Source organism: Notolabrus celidotus, chromosome 6 (genome assembly GCF_009762535.1).
Source record: "Notolabrus celidotus isolate fNotCel1 chromosome 6, fNotCel1.pri, whole genome shotgun sequence".
Taxonomy (NCBI): Eukaryota; Metazoa; Chordata; class Actinopteri; order Labriformes; family Labridae; genus Notolabrus; species Notolabrus celidotus.
Window position 1 is genome coordinate 29,968,603 of NC_048277.1, and position 12,401 is coordinate 29,981,003.

Consider the following 12,401-nt stretch of genomic DNA (forward strand, 5'->3'; position numbering starts at 1 on the left):
TGTCTCTAAAGACATTCAATGATGTGTCCTGTGTCATACATTTTGATAACATAGAAACAAGGAAACAACCTTCACCTTTTTACAGTCTGGGTTATATAACATGATAATATACATCTATGTTTTGGATGTTGTAATATTTTCTCTCATAAATGAAAATTAGATTTTGTTCCTTTTAGTGAAAGGCTGAGACTTAATAATTTTACAACCAATGAATATTTTCACTCTATCAATTATGCATTTTACAATAAAGAACTTAAACTTGACATTCTTATCTTTATGCATTTTCCTTTTGGGATTTTTCATGCCTTTACTGAGAGGACAAGACAGACATAGTTGGGAATAGGGAAGAGAGAGTGGGGACTGATATGTGGCAAAGGGCCAAGGGTGGTAGTCAATCCTAGCACACACATAATATCACCTCAGTCAAACTTAAGGACTCCTCAAGTCTGTATCTCTGCTTTTGTAACAGCAGATTAAAAAGCATAACATATGAAATAAAAACTGTCATACAAAAGTACAGTATGAACTGTAGAAATTACATTTAACACAATTTATTTCAATAAAATGGCACGGTACATTGTACGTTTTAGTAAAAACAGCAACGTGCAGTTCTCTATTCAACCAGTGCAGTTATAGCAGTCTAGTACAATAAACACACATGTGATATGCAAAGTACTAGAAAAGCAGGTGTGCTTCGTCAGTAATGATAGGATATGGACAGAACCAGTAAATACCATGTAAGACACAAAGTATTTGGCAGGTACAGTAAATAATAAAAAAGCTTGTCATTTTCTTGGAAAAATGTGAGTTTCTACTTATGTATAAACATTTTAAACATCAACAAATATTCCCTTTCTTTACAGATTAATGTAAAAGTAAGGATTGTCTCAATGTTTTTCCAGCAAAGTTAACCTTAAATAGCATAACATACATCTATGTAGTTCTTTCACTGCTGGAATTTACCCACTGTTGTACCTTGTTTTTAGTCTCTCAAGGGTTAGCTTTAAAGAGGGGTGGTATCACTGAGGTGATATGCAAATATATCCCCCTTGTACAGTCAGTCACAGATTTTGCCATCAGGTTAAATACACTATAAACAATACGTAACGATTCTCATTACAAATGTAAAAACTAACCACAGAGTTGTACTGCAGTTCTTGACTCTTAAAATGGATCATTTTCAGCTTATGGTAAATTCTTTAATCCTTGAGGCCATTTAAAGACTTCTGCTGAAGTTTGATTGCCATCCATCAAAGTTATGTTTCATGCTCACATCAAGACCTCAGACTCAAGTAATTCCTTGTTGAATGATGTCCCAGGTTGTTCCTTACATAAGTATTGTAGAAGAAACTTTAACATATTAAAAGTTATTTCAATTTTAGAGAGGAGGAGCGAGTGGGGAATGACGTAGCAAACAGCCCAGATTGGGAATGGACCCATGGCTGCTGGGATGAAGATTATAGCCTCTTTGAAGTGGCCACATGATTTAACCATTGAGCTAAACTAGCACAGTAGATTTGGGATAATTTGACAATTTTGTTACCCCCATTTTCTACAATTGTGGGGCAATGAATGTAATACTTTCATCACAGTTACTGTTTTTGAGGATATAGATTTTGGGTACATCAAAACTTTCCCAGGGTCCTGCATAAAAGTTGACCTCTGATCAACATGAACTATGAAAACAGATTTCAAGGAACGAACGTAATATGTCTTCTTGGATCACAGAGTCCTGTTCCTCATCCAAAACTGTCTGTCCGCCCCTGGCAGTGGTCAGCTTTTAGCCCTGACTCTCAGCATGAGTCTGAACATAGACACAGTTATGTAAGGAGGAATGGAAAAGAGCCCCTATGCCAAACAGATTATCCGATTAGTAACAAGATAGCAGCCCTGCTACTTGATCCTGGCACATCACAGTACAAATGTTGGCGGTCCAGTTAGCCTGGGTGAACAGGGGACATGGGGGTCAGTGCCACCTGCGAACCAGCACGGAACAGCAACCTCATGATGTAACGGTGAGTGAAGCCCAGACAGACAGTCAGCCTAAAATACAGCAGCAGTGTCAGGAGTGAGCAAGAGAAAATGAAACATTTTAATCTGACTGTTATAACATCAGATTGATTAGATCTTTGGTAAGATGCCCTCATCTCCTGATCTGCTCACGTTAAGTAATGATCATGGTTATATCCAGGATTAAGGATGGATGAGAACCTCACAGAACAAACAAATTACACATAAGCGGATATATAGATTGGATTTGTGCGATGAGATAGGTCATACAGTGAGCACAGATATTCAGTCAAGATCTCATAAAGAGTTTTTATATTCAATCACGGTTATTTGCCCATTTAAGGCATTTAGCCCAAAACTGCTCTCCCAGTGCCACAAAGCATTCTTTGGGAGAAGACTGTGGTTGTGCTGGGAAAGCTCAGGTGTGAATGTATGAATGTCTTGTGACTCTAAACAGTTCTTTGTCAGGTGAGAGATGTTCTGGCCAGATCTAGCACAGCAACCACCCGATCAACACAGATCAGAGAAGAATATACTGTAAGAGCAAATAATTCCCTGTCAGTCAGGTATGTGGAGTAACGTTCCTGGATTGCTCGCTCTGTACTGCCAGATGTGGGCAGATTGTAACCTTACTCTAATAACAAGACTGTAAAACATTTTTTAACCTGTCCCCAAACAGGAATGTGACTAATGCTGGTGAAAAAGTAAACATTAGCTGGCTCCAAATTTACCCAGAAACCTCTGTTTTTGGCTTTATTAGCCTTTGGTAGCCTACATTACCTAACTTGCTAAAGTGGAAGAATTACCTAGATACAGAGCAAAGCAAAATATGTCATGACTCGGTCGTATCTTGACCGCCCGTGATGTGTAGATGCAGAAGGAATCCTCGTGACACTGGCTTGCTTGCATAGTGATATGTTTATTACAAGAATCAAAACCAGTATTGAACAAGCACCGCAGAATGCTTGGGAGAACAGCTCTACAAATCTGCTGACTCCCAGAATGCTGTTGACCAATACCCTTTATAGGTCTGAGAGCCAGTGTCATAGCCTACTACAGAGCCCAAACTTATCTTAACATTTAGTCTTTTATTGTATTGTTCTTCAGCCCTGCTAACCTAAGGGTCGCAAAACGTATCCCTGCAAGTCACAGAACAGGAAGGGTCTCTGTCTAAATGTCCTTGAGAGTCTGAGACAACACAGATTTCTCCTTGACTTGTTTCATGTCAGTTACTTATTTTATATCAGATACTTCAACTCCTTCCTCATTCCTTGTCTTTCAGTTGTTTTTCCTCCCTAGTGTGTGTTATTGTGCCCCCACGTTCTGTGTGTGTCTGTCAGGGCGTGGCTCTCCATTACACTCCTGACAATCAACCTGCACACCTGAGATCCATCCACTAATCAAGCTCCTGCAGTATGTATACCCAAGTTTCAGTTCCTCACATGGATCACAACTCTTCTGTGATTTTTCTGCTAGATAATCTGTTCCTTCCCAGCTTCAAACTCAACATCCAACTTCACTTTAAAAATAAATCTATTGAGCCATACCCTTTGTCTATTTTTTTCAGGTCCCAGAATTGAGAACCCTGACCAAACACTGTCTTTGAGTGAGTATTGTAAGCTAATAAACCTGCACTCCTTGGGATGATCTGCTGTGTTAATTGGCAAGCATGCTGTTTGTATAATATTGTAGGAGCACATGCCTGACCCTAACTACTACAATAGTGTCAGTCTTGCTTTTTCAGACTGGTGCTGCAACACACGTGGATGCACGTGGATGCTGGCTCCAGAGGGACAGGATCCTGACTGAAGTTCCCACAACAGCCACAGGTGTCCTTAAAAAGAATGTTTTGAAAACTCCATGGTATGAAATCTAATTCAAAGCCTTTACTGACACTGGATGACAGGATATAACGTGATTAAGAGTGCTGTCCTTGTTGGTACATCTTTGATGTAAAACTTTATCACCCTCCACTGAGTGAGATTTTTAAAAGCAGAGCAGAGCTTAAGCCACGTGCCAGACTAAGCCTCCTTAGAGGCTGAATAAATGTCTTTTAGTGCACCTACAGCAGATTAAAAAGGTTTTAGTATTTTAATAATAACTTAAAATACACATACACTGACTTTTGAGTTGCCTGCATGAGATAGTAGTTCTACCCAGATCGATTCTGTTTTGCATCCCTAGTAAATGTTTATATTGATCTGTACTTTATTCTGTAATCCAAAAAATGTAACAAACAGATTTTAAACCAAGATAATTAGTTTACAGGTAAATAATGTACATGCTGCATATGTTGTATAAATTGCCTTTTAAATACAGTCTGGCATCTCTGTTATGATAGGCACAAGTTCTTAAAGAAACATGAATCAGTAACAGTTTTTAAACAAGCTCATTAACATTTCACACTCGACCGAGAGACGTAGACCGACTGGCCTACTTCTGCTTCAGGAGACAGGCTATCAGAAAGTTTTTCGAATCAGTCACACTGAGCCTGCAAACAAATACCGAGGACTGGGTCAAATTCTTGGCCTCATTATTTAGAATGCAGAGAAATGTGCTGATGTTGTTCCCCTACTGCCCTATTTTTGTGCTGCTTTCAGTCTCAAACACTGACAGAGAGCCGCTGTGTCCACAGGGCAAGCTTAAACACAATGTGGTCTTAGTGGGAAGGGAAAAATAAAGAGGATTAAAAACACAGCAGTCTAATATATCATGCATTTTTGCATTAAAGTGACAGGTGCTTTGTATGATTAAAGTCCAGGTGCTTTACTTGAAATCCAACTTTTTAAAGACAAAGACTAAGAGTACAAACAATGAAGATAAATATTTGAATGATTCTGATTAGTATGTTAGGACTTAACAACACACAGCTTCAACAATTCATAAATGCTGGGTCTTTTGATTGTATTTACACTCATTTTACAATTCATTCATCTTAAATGCAAGAGGTTTATAATGTAGTTTTTTCCAGATGAACTCTCCAAACATCCATCCATCTGCACATAGTGACTTGTTGAGCATGGCTTAATTTGTCCTTTGTCCAGTATAACATTTCATGGTAATCCACATAAGTAGATGTTCAAATATTTCAGTCTGAACCCAAGTGGTGGACAGGAGGATTAATCAGCAAACAGGAATAAAAATTAACTGTAGGAACGGTATAATAATAACAAAATTGATTTTAGACTGATTGGTACACATTTTATCCCTCTGCTTATACCATCTTTTTCAATAATGGACCAAACTGGCTGCAAATGTGTCAGAAAGCAGACACACAATAACATTATATTGAAATGTTTAAAAACTTCAAACCAAAGAGCCAGTCTGTCTGATGCATACTGTGATCTGAGCACCATCTAAAGCTCAGGTAAACGCTGAGCAACTTGCTTTTCTGGTACAAACTGTTCCTCGGATGATCTCAGTGAACTCTTAGCAGCGTCACTGAGTCGCACACGAGATGTCGGCTGAAAAGCAAAACATTTCTCGAGTTTCAATCTGTCGCCTCAATGCAGTTTGTGACCGACACCCCCTGACCTGGTATTTTGTTTAGTCCACTGAGCTCCTCACACTGCAGACAAAGGCAGATCATGTGAACAGCATGGGACACTCTATCTCTGCTTTGAGGATGAAATATTCAGCACGAGCCCAGCGGGAGATACTTTCAAAAAAAGACTGTTGCTTGAGGAGCGTGCTATCGTTGTGGCCAGATGTTTGGGTTTGATAAGGACTGGGCCTGATGGGACTTATTATCAGGACTGTGGATCACAAATTAGATCACATAATCTATATGTGCATGTCTTTACCTATGTCTTTTTCCTAAGAAGTGTATGATTATCATTTGAATATGTAAAGTTCTGAGGACTACATTCAACATTCGGCATTTTCACTGCTCACAGGACCACTCAAGTCTTGGTTTGTTGCTTGTTTGCAGTTATTTGTCCTCATGCCTAAAGTCATTTAACCCTCCTGTTATGTTTGTTTCTCTGCAACAACACGAATGTGGATCAATTTGACTCGGGGCATATTCAGTTATCCAAAAGTGTCAGAGCCCCCCAAAAAAACAATACACAGTTTTTAAAATCTAATTTGTAACTCTATTGCTAAACACTTAAATCAAGATTTAGTCCATTGGTGTTCTTTAATTCTCACAGATCATAGTTCAATGATGATAACGCACAAATTTTTCATTAAAATTCATGGGGTTTTTTTGTACATTGGAAAGCCCTAAATATAAATACAATAGTTTTACATGATATAGATTTTTGTTTATTTTATTTTTTAATTTTTTACTTTTTTTTTTTTTATTAAGTGATGTTGATAAATTAACATGACACCTCTTCTGTCACATGCTGCCCAGATTTTTATGCTGCACTTAGCTGGTTTGGAAGGCATATATTGCCCAAAATAGACTTTAAAAAGGGTCAATTTGACCCGCAGCATTACAGGAGGGTTAAAGTCTATTTGAATGAATTTTCAGGCTAGAATACCAGAAATAAACTATCCTTGTCCCCTTGATATCAAAGTGTGGAGAGAAAGTACGAACATTTAGACTAGAGCATATGTCTGGGTTCTATGTTTCCTATCTTGATATACTCTAAATGTGACATGCACTGCAAAAACTTCAATATGAGTGAGTGTATTTGTCTCGTCACTGCTCAAAATATTTTTCTTAATGTAAAAAGTCCATCATGAAAACTTTGCTTGCAGCCATTTTTCTCATTACAACATCAAGCCCTTGATTTTAGATTGTTAGATCGTTAGGCCAATGCAGCTTTTTCTTAAAGCTCCTGTGAGGAACTGTCAGTGTGTTTTGATTTTGGCGCCCCCTCTGGACACAGCAGTACCTCTTATCTCTTTGCTGATTTTTAATCCATCTGACTGACACCTACCTTCGCCAGCAGTTTTAGACATCACAAATATAATTTTGAAAAGCTATGCTGATGATCTCTTTGCTTCTGGAGGTCTGAATGAGGCATCAGTTTCAATTTCAGCTTGTTTCATAAACAGCTAAAACCTCTTCACAGTAGCTTTAATTGTGATGAGATATATAATGAGACACTGATTAATATAAATTTGTAAGAAATACATTCAGTGAGATTTTTTTTTGCAGTGTATTAGGGACTCTTTTTACTGAATTTATGATCTCAGCAATGTTTTGTAGCTACTTCAAGTGTTTAGTGTATTTATTTCTGGGTCATTCGTTGTTTTGACCCACCTACAACTTACAAGATAAGTAAGTTCATGTAGTACATGATCCCACAGTGTAGTCCACAGGTGATTGTTACAGGCCAGTTTAGAAAAACAACTCAACGCTGAAAAATAACAAGATCATGTTTCCTTTCATAAAATGTGTAAAAAACAACATATGTGTTACATAGGAGGGAAAACATCAGAACTGGGACGCTAACTGAATAAACTGTCTTCAGGTTTCCAGCTTGTAGCTAAACAAGGGAGTCTCCATTACAGAGCACCAAGAAATGAAATGAAGAACGTATTCTAGCACACTTTTGTGTGAATGCTTTTATGTATGTGTTTGTTTGTGTTTGGACACAGGAGAAAGCAAGACAAGCATTGGAAAAAGTCTTGATCTTATTACAGTTCCCATTGTTCCTCTCCGGAAGGTTAAAGTTGATTTACTCTAAAAGGTGATCCCTGCAAAAAGACACACTAAACTTTGTGTGTTAATTTCCTCCATTTTTACATTTAATTAATGTCTGCTGGCATAGATAAAAGTATAAATAATACAATAAGTCCTTTAGTTCTGGTTTATGCTTATACAAATTGAGCATATGTTTGAATCAGCCTATCCTTCTTTGCCAAATCTTCAGTGGAAGTTATGATGATGATGATGAGAGTGGTTGTTGAGGGCGAGGTCCTTATCAACAATAGAGCTAAGCATGTGGGCGTCGACAGGACAGAGGAGGAGAAGCTGTTCACTTTGTTCTTCACATGATTTGAATGTTTACATGTACTTTGAAAGTCACAGCGAGTGCTTCACAGATCACAGTGTGTTATCTTCAAGGCTGGTTTTAAGGGTGTGGATGAATCCCTGTGGTTTTTATACTCCAACCGTTGCCTAAAATAGAAACAGAAACTTTTTATGTGTACTATGTTCTGACAGATAAAGAATCATTATCTTACCTGCCACTTTCCCTCAGTTCATTTGTGTTATGTTCAGACACCAGGCAAAATTTCCTGTGTTTTCTTTGCTTGCTCATATATGACTTTTTTCCATGACAGTGAGAAAAGAGCACATCTAATATTTTCAACTCTGGTTTGGAGTTTTAATTTAAATGTGGCGTGAGGGCATGCCCCTCCCTCAACCCCCCCTTTAATCTGAGCAGGTGCCGTGGAAGTATAACGTACAACTAACAGGTAGTTATGCAAATTAACGTCCCCGCAGGGAGAGCAGGACCCCGATGCAAAGTAGAAGAGGGAGATTATTTGATATCAAGTCAAGTCAAGCTTTATTTATAAAGCACATTTAAAACAACCTCAGTTGACCAAAGTGCTGTACAGTTATTAAAATACAATATAATCATACACAAATATAACAATAAATAAAAACAATAAAAGAATAGTAAGAGATCAACTTAGGAAATAAAAAGAGTAAAAAAGTAAGAAGCCAAGGATTCTTGTTTAGCTGGGACTAAACGCCAAGGAGAAAAGATGGGTTTTCAGCAGTGTTTTAAAGTGCTCAACAGACTGTGCAGCTCTAACCTGGAAAGGTAGGCTGTTCCACAGCTTTGGGGCCGCCACTGAGAAGGCTCCGTCCCCAAGAGTAGAGAGTCTAGACCGAGGTACTGCCAGGAGCAGCTGGTTTGATGACCTAAGTGCTCTGGAAGTACTGTGAGGCTGTACAAGGTCTGATAAATAAGACGATGCCAGACCATTTAAACACTTAAAAACAATTAATAGGACCTTGAACTGGATCCTAAAGTTCACAGGCAACCAGTGCAAAGATGCAAGGACAGGACTGGCTACGGCATATATGATGCTGTTGTCCCTTGTGTTGTCCTTGTTATTCAGTATCAATAACCGTCATGGTGGGTTTAACCAATCAGAATCAAGTATTTAATACAGCTAGATAACTAGTATGAAAGCCAGGTAATCATTTCCTGTAAACTACAGTTGGGCATCTGCCTCATCAGAAAGTGTCTTAAAGGTACAGTGTGTAGAAATGTGAATATTTAGCGATATTTAGCGGTCAGAGTTTAGATAAAACACTCCCTTGCTCACTCCTGCCATCAGTGAAGCGACGGTGGCCTTTGAGGAAAAGAAGCTGCTGTGATGCATGATAAATATCATCCTCCATTTGTCAAGTTTTTACCATCAAAAACACCTATCGATACTAAGTGTTTTGCGCACAATAACAAGAACCACTCTGCATTTCATGTGGCCACTCACTAAACACGAAAAGGCGTATGGCCATTGCTAGTTTGTCCGTTCTGTGCTGCTGTAGAAACATGGCGGTGCAATATGGCAGCCTCCTTGGAAGGGAACCCACAAGAAAAGTCTCATTCCAGGTTAACAAAAACAAAATAATTTATATATTCACAGGTGATAACACACTAATTCAAACACACCAAGAATAGTACACTCAATTAATGCCAATTATGTTCTGCTAAATTCTACACACTGTACCTTTAACTTGAAACTAACACATTGGACTCTGTTGCAGCCACCTCTACAAAGCCCAACCATTTTTTGTGACATTTCAAAGAAGCATGTTGTCTTAACTTGCTTCTATTTGAGTCCTCGCAGACTTAAGCATGGGTGTTTTATAAGTTGCGACAATTAATACTACTTAATAGTTAAGCAGATATGATGAGTGAGGACAGACATAATAAAAAATGGAACAAAAACTAAGCTTTTGCATCTGTTCTTGAGTAATATTAATCAAGCAGGGAATGTCACATCCTTAAATACTCCCTCTCACTTGCGTCGAAGTTGCACTCGCGTGATGGATCTTTGGGCTCGCTGAGTCAGGTCTGAGTGTCGGGCCGTTCACTGCAGCCATACTCAGCACCTTTATAAGCTGATTGTCTCTCAGTCGGTCAGCGTGACCTGCAGCTGACTTCTTCACCAGCAAATAATCTCAGCACATGAACGGATAAAAGACGACTGCAGCCGTTATCACATACAGGTTATTCAGTCCATCTACTGTAACTCATGTTGTGTATTTCATCACATTAATATGTTCTTGTTCATGAAGGTTCGATAGTTATATAGTATAGTTATAGTTACTACAAAATCACTTGGGTATTTCACCAAGGAGGTAGTAGAGTCTTTTCTACATTCATGATAATGAACTCTAATTGGTTTAAGGTATCATTCTGAGTCTGCTAAGTAAAGAGGAATTTAAGAAAAAGAGAGTATTCCTGCTCAATTATAATGAAGCAAATAATGCTGTAATTTAAGTAACTCACGCAGACTGTATGTAAAGTCTACTGCCAGAGGGGTCTCATGGAAACATTGTCGTAAAGAAGTCTGGGATCATGGGAGTTGTTCTCACCAACAACCACCACTGGGATAATACTAAGACAAATAAAATCAACACAATAAACTCAATCTTCAATCAAAAAATCATCTCAATGGGGCGCTAGTGGCCTAGTGGTCTAATCGCCCTACATACAAAGGCTACAGTACTCGTCGCAGGGGTCGCCGGTTTGATTCCCGGCCGGTCGACCATTTCCTGAATGTCTTCCCCAACTCTTTACTCCCCACATTTCCTGTCTCTCTTAACCTGTACTATCAAATAAAGGTAAAAAGGCCAAAAAAATCTAACTTTAATTAATAAAAAATCATCTCAAATCAGAATGTATTGCCAGCTTGTTTGTATTTCTAGTTGGTAGCTGAGCAGTAAGCATGATAATGTACAGTGAGCAGGGTTTTATCTCACCCTGTCAGGATCATAGACTATTTGAATAATGGACGTAGTATCCGTGATGTCACCCATCTGTTTCTGAAGCGCTGTTTTGAGGCCAAACGTCGGCGGGAGCCATATTGGAAATGTTGAACCAAACATAACTGCTGTCGAGCGAGCTTGAGGTAAAGAAGCGGGCATTGAGCCTCCTAGCTTACAGCTACAATGTTCCCGCCTGTCAATCAAGTCAGCTGTGCCTCTCGTAATGGAAAACTTGTAATCTTAAAATCTTCGAAATTGCTGCGTTATGAAAAAATTCATCCCCCGTACAGTGTGTGCCAATCAAGAAATGAGCTAACCAGACTACACTAGTTTTTTGTACCAGGCTGTAAACATGTTTATTTCTGCTGTAAAGATCGGCTTTTTTGAATGGGTGTGTATGTGGTTACTGGTTCTTCCGGAGCCAGCCTCAAGTGGACACTTGATGAACTGCAGTTTTTAACACTTCGGCATTGGCTTCAATTCTCACGGCCAGAGGTTGCCGCTTGGTCAGGATCTTATTTTGCACAACCACCAGCTCACTACACATCATCCCTTTCTTCATAAGGAACCCAAGTTAGAAACCCCTTGCTTCAAGACCGCTAATGGTAGTATACAACAAAAATAGCATCTGTATTATCCATGGCAGACATCACTTTCACTGCCACTAGCTTTTTGCACTCTTCACAACCCCGTGTTGTAAAACAGTAGCGTTGCTTGGACTCTACGGTAATGGTCATTTTCCTGCATGGACAGGCGGCCTGCAGGTTCTGTGTAACTGGATATTCCTTCAGTGGGCTTCATATCAGACTCCATATGCCTCAAGTTACAACAGAGACACTCACTCTAAAAGAAGCCAATCGTGGCCCTCAGCTCTTGGCTTAATTATGTAAGTCCTGCTGTCCTATTTCCACCCTCCGTCCTGTATGTTCATCCCCTGGGTGGAAGACTTTTAGGGTAAAGAAAGCAAGTCATAGCTGCTTTTTTTGGTATGTGTGTCCATAAATATTAGATTCAAATACACTCACGTACGTTAACTCTTTCATGCATACACTATTTACTCCGTTTCTCCAAACGCGTATAAAAAAAACTTGAAGCTCTGGCCCCGGGTCCACAGCATGAAGAACTACAGTAAGATGAATATTTCAAAGCTCTTACACAACCCCTCAATTAGCCAGTCAGCATAACCCAGAGCCTCTGCTGTTACCCAGCTACATGAGACGGGTAGGAATGCAGCAGCACTTTTACTGTCTCGACCAGAGCACTTAACAGACTCCCTATGACGCTGCTTTATAGTTTTATCGTGTCCCTGAAAATATGCGTCCAGGCCAGGAGGAGGGAGGGGGTGACTTTAATTAGCCGAGTACCCAGCACCGACCGTACAGAGCATGAAGGCCAGCTGGTCTGTGCAGAGCAGGCAGACAGCTAATATCCCCCGAGACTTTACTTATTAACCACACTGTCAATTTAATCCAGAGGACGAGAT

The 12,401-nt window shown here is 39.3% G+C and overlaps 1 long non-coding RNA gene across 1 annotated transcript; it reads left to right on the forward strand.

Annotated features, from left to right (window-relative positions):
- The first annotated feature begins 3,341 nt into the window (after positions 1-3,341).
- Positions 3,342-4,272, forward strand: LOC117814898. Its single transcript, XR_004631664.1, has 3 exons — positions 3,342-3,423; positions 3,578-3,616; positions 3,735-4,272. It is a non-coding gene; the product is annotated as an uncharacterized LOC117814898 (long non-coding RNA).
- The last annotated feature ends 8,129 nt before the right edge of the window (positions 4,273-12,401 follow it).